The 5,268-nt window shown below is 36.9% G+C and overlaps 1 non-coding gene across 1 annotated transcript; it reads right to left on the minus strand.

Annotated features, from left to right (window-relative positions):
- Positions 1-379: 379 nt before the first annotated feature.
- On the minus strand, positions 380-486 carry LOC131179562 (small nucleolar RNA R71). The gene has a single exon (XR_009148453.1). It is a non-coding gene; the product is annotated as a small nucleolar RNA R71 (small nucleolar RNA).
- Between the last annotated feature and the right edge of the window lie 4,782 nt (positions 487-5,268).

The raw sequence follows: 5,268 nt of genomic DNA on the forward strand, positions 1-5,268 counted from the left end.
TTTCGAAAATGAAACCATGGCTACTAGAACCTTGAAAGAGTTGGCTGCTCCTGATCTAATCCAACAGCCTTTGTGTATTCAATTCCCTACTTTAAATGTTGCTTTTGAGTTGAAATCTGGACTAATCCATTTGTTGCCTAAGTTTCATGGTCTTGCAGGTGAGGATCCACATAAGCATTTAAAAGAATTTCATGTTGTGTGTTCCAGCATGAAACCTCAAGGAGTTTCAGAGGATCAAATCAAGCTTCGGGCTTTTCCTTTCTCACTGGAGGGCATAGCTAAGGATAGGTTGTATTATCTTTCTTCTGGATCTGTCAACTCATGAAATGGGATGAAGCAGATATTTTTGGAGAAGTATTTTCCTACTTCCCGTGCTGCCAATATAAGAAAAGAAATTTGTGGCATCTGGCAGTATAATGGAGAGAGCTTGTGTGAGTATTGGGAGAGATTTAAGAAGCTGTGTGCAAGTTGTCCCCATCATCAAATAAGTGAGTAGCTCTTGATTCAGTATTTTTATGAGGAACTTCTACCAATGGACCACAGTATGATAGATGCTGCTAGTGAAGCAGCTTTGGTTGACAAGACACTAGAAGAAGTAAGGAGGCTGATTGCTAACATGGCAGCAAATTCTCAGCAGTTTGGAATGAGAATGGATCACACACCGATGAAGGTTAATGAGATAAGTTTATCTAACCTTGAGAAACAAATTTCTAATTTAACTTCTTTGGTGAGGCAATTGGCTATAGGGAATATGCAAACTGTTAAGGTATGTGGAATTTGTTTAGGTTCGGGTCATGCTACTGACATGTGTCTTGCGTTACAAGAGGATGAATCAATGCAACATGCTAATGCAGTAGGACATTATGTACAGCCACAACGCAGGTATGATCCCTATTCTAATTCTTATAATCCAGGATGGTGAGATCATCCCAATCTGAGTTATGGGAATCAACCGGTGCAAAATCGATACCAGCAGCAAAGACCACAAGTGAATCAATCACAACCACCTCCACCTCCCTCAAATCAAGGTATGTCACTTGATGAAATTGTTAAAGCTTTAGCTAACAATACACAATAGTTTCAACAGGAGACCAGAAATAACATTCAAAACATAGAGAGGTAGATTGGTCAGTTACCCTCATCTGTGAGTAAGCTGGAAGCTCAAGGTTCTCGAAAGCTTCCATCACAAATAGTCATGAATCCCAGAGAAAATGCCAGTGCTATAGTGTTGCGGAGTAGGAAAGAAGTTGATAATCAGACTCCACATAAGCTAATGAAAAAGAAAAAGAAAAAGCAAGGAGCAAAAGAGTCTGAAGTTCCTGAAGTTCTTAAAGTTGAGGTAAATACTGAACCTAAATTGAATAAGGTTAATAATTCTGTTCTTCATCCATTCCCCTGCAGGTTGGCTAAAACTAAGAAAAAAGAACAAGAGAAAGAAATTTTAAAGACCTTCAGGAAGGTAGAGGTGAATATACCTTTGCTTGATGCGATCAAACAAGTTCTCAAGTATGCTAAATTCCTTAAGGAACTATGCACTACAAAGCGCAAGTTGAGAAATAATGAGAAGATCAGTGTGGGGGAAAATGTGTCGGCATTAATTCAGCAAAAATTATCCCCTTAGTGTAAGCATTTTGGTTCGTTTTTTATTCCCTGCAGAATAGGTGATTCTAAATTTGAACGTGCAATGGCAGATTTAGGAGTATCTATTAATGTTATGTCAAATTCAGTTTTTCAAACTTTAAATTTGGGTTCTTTGAAAGAAACCAGTGTCATTATTTAGTTAGCTGATCGTTCTAATGCTTACCCATTGGGAATAGTTGAAGATGTGTTAGTGCAGGTTGGAGAATTGATTTTTTCTACAGATTTACATTCTGAATATGGACGATAGTGTTCCCACATCAAAGTTAGCTTTGATTTTGTTTGGAAGACCTTTCCTAAAAATTGCCAAGACAAAAATTGATGTGGATGATGGTACCCTAACTATGGAATTTGATGGAGAGACTGTCAAATTTAATATCTTTGATGCCATGAAGTATCTTACTAATGACCATTCTGTTTTTTCTATTGATGTTGTTGATACATTTGTGCAGGATGTTTTTGAGTTAAGCATGGAGGATGAGTTAGAAGTGGTGATTAGTCAAGGAATTCAAGAAATCAATACCAATCCGTCATTAAGTGTAGAGGTTCAAGAGGCAGTAATGGCATTGCAGTCATTACTTCCTATTCCAAAAAGGTATGGAGTATCAAAGATTGACTTACCTGTATCTCACACAAAATTATTACCTTCTGTGGTGCAGGCACCAGTTCTTAAACTCAAGCCATTACCTGAGCATTTGAAGTATGTTTACTTGGGAGACAATGAGACACTTCCATTTATCATCTCAAGTAATTTAATAAAGATTCAAGAAGACAGATTGATTAGAGTTCTGAGGGTACACAAGGAAGCAATTGGATGGACAATAGCTGACATCAAAGGTATAAGTCCATCAGTGTGCTTGCAAAGGATTTTACTAAAGGATGAGGCTAAAACAAGTAGAGAAGCTCAAAGGAGGTTGAACCCACAGATGATGGAGGTTGTGAAGAAGGAGATTTTAAAGCTACTAGATGCAGGAGTTATTTACCCAATTGCAGACAGCAAATGGGTAAGTCCAGTCCAAGTAGTGCCAAAAAAATCAGGAGTCACTGTGGTAGCAAATCAAGATAATGAACTTGTTCCAACAAGGATTCAGAGTGGATGGCAAATGTGCATAGACTACCGTAAGCTAAATTCAACAACAAGGAAGGACCACTTCCCACTGCCATTCATTGATTAGATGCTTGAGCGGTTAACAGGTAAGTCTTATTTCTACTTTCTCGATGGCTTTTCTGGATATAATCAAATTGTGATTGCACTAGATGATCAAGAGAAGACTACCTTCACTTGCCCTTTTGGAACTTTTGCTTTTAGAAGGATGCCCTTCGAGCTTTGTAATGCACCTACCACATTTCAAAGATGCATGATGAGTATATTTTCAGATTACATTGATAATTGCATTGAGGTGTTCATGGATGACTTTATTATGTATGGTGATTCATTTGATGCATGTTTACATCATTTGACTTCTGTTCTTGAGAGATGCATTGAGAAAAATCTTATTTTAAATTATGAGAAGTATCATTTTATAGTGGAACAGGGGATTGTTTTGGGTCATGTTGTCTCTAATAGGGGTATTGAGGTGGGTAAATCTAAAATTGATTTAATTGTAAACTTACCCTACCCCACAACTGTGAGGGAAGTACGCTCTTTTCTTGGTCATGCAGGTTTCTATCACAGGTTCATTAAGGATTTCTATAAGATAGCGTTGCCTTTGTCTAGACTTTTGCAAAAAGATATTTCTTTTGAGTTCAGTGAAGAGTACAAGGAGGCTTTTGACAAATTGAAATCTGCATTGACATCACCCCCTATTTTCCAGGCTCCTGATTGGACAATACCATTTGAAATTATGTGTGATGCAAGTAATTATGCAGTGGGAGCAGTTTTAGGGCAGCGTGTTGGGAAGCTCTTTCATGTGATTTATTATGCATCCAGAACACTCAATTCAGCTCAACGCAATTATTCTATGACCGAAAAAGAGTTTTTGGCTATAGTTTTTGCTTTAGATAAATTTCAATTGTATTTGCTTAGTTCTAAAATAATTATCTTCTCTAATCATGCAGTGTTGAAGTATCTCTTGGCAAAGAAGGAAGCAAAACCAAGGTTGATTAGATGGATCCTTCTGCTACAAGAATTTGGTCTTCAAATCAAGGATAAGAAAGGAGCTGAGAACCTAGTAGCTGATCATTTGAGTAGGTTTGGAGTTCCTAGAGCTTTAATCAGTGACCGGGGTACACATTTTTGTAATAGAACTGTTGACGCATTATTGAGGAGATATGGTGTTTTCCATGGAGTATCTACAGCTTATCATCCTCAAACAAGTGGGTAAGCAGAGGTGTCTAACAGAGAGATCAAGTCTATTTTGGAAAAAGCAGTGAAGCTAAACAGAAAAGATTGGAGCCTTAGACTTGATGATGCTTTGTGGGCTTACAGGACTGCTTATAAGACACCCATAGGTATGTCCCCCTATAGATTGGTATTTGGTAAGTTATGTCACCTTCCTATTGAGTTAGAACATAAGGCTTATTGGGCTATTAGACATTGTAATTTGGATTTGGATACTGCTGGTGTGGAAAGAAAATTATAATTACAGGAATTAGTGGAAATTTGACTTGAGGCTTATGAGAACTCTAAGATCTATAAAGAAAAGACCAAGGCATTCCATGACAAACTAATTTTAAGGAAGCAGTTTGTGGTTGGACAAAAAGTTATATTGTATAATTCCATATTGAAGCTGATGCCTGGTAAGTTGCATTCTCATTGGATTGGACCATTTGTTGTTACTAATGTGTTTCCTTATGGTGCAGTTGAAATTCAAAGTTTAGGAACTAATAAGGTGTTCAAGGTCAATGGTCATAAACTCAAGCCATTTTATGAGGGGTTTCAGGAGCATACAGTGGAGGAGCTCAAATTGAGTAACCCAATTTATGTGGATTAAGGAGCTTTGCCATGTCGAGGTAACGACGATAAACAAAAGCGCTTCTTGGGAGGCAACCCATGGGTGACTTGTTAGCCACAATCAGATTTATTTTATTTCCCTTATCTTATTTTATTTTCTAGCATTCTTTTTTTTTTTCCTTTCTTTTGCATTTGGGCTTTACATTGGGGAAAATGTAAGTTTTAAGTGTGGGGGAGGAGAAATTGTTACTGCAATCTTTTTAATTGAAAAAAAAAAATCGTTCTTATAAGCTTGATTCATGATTCTATATTAACTTTCGAAGAGAAGTGCTTTGTCCTTGAAATGACTTTTCTATTTAGGGTGAATTTTTGAAATTTTAGGCAAGGTAATAGTAACTTTAATGATGGATTTTCCCTCTTCTCCATACCATAGAGCAATTTTTTTCCTGCATAAATCATTTAGGCTTGATTTAATGGTGAAATGATTAGTTATGTGTGCTTTAAACTAGTGTCATGTATATTTCAGAACTTTGTTTAATCTATCAAGGCACTTTATAATATGTAGATGCATAAATTAGGAGAAATAAAAGGTTAAATTTGAAAATTGCTCCACTATTTAGTTAAGCAAAGTAACCAGGGGTCTTCATAAACCCCATGTCGATTCTCAGGCCAAAAGCTAGCTAGGATATGAGCAAGGTACTTTTCTGAAGGTGACGGTTAAAATAAAGAAAAAAAAA

Source organism: Hevea brasiliensis, chromosome 4, assembly GCF_030052815.1.
Source record: "Hevea brasiliensis isolate MT/VB/25A 57/8 chromosome 4, ASM3005281v1, whole genome shotgun sequence".
Taxonomy (NCBI): domain Eukaryota; kingdom Viridiplantae; phylum Streptophyta; class Magnoliopsida; order Malpighiales; family Euphorbiaceae; genus Hevea; species Hevea brasiliensis.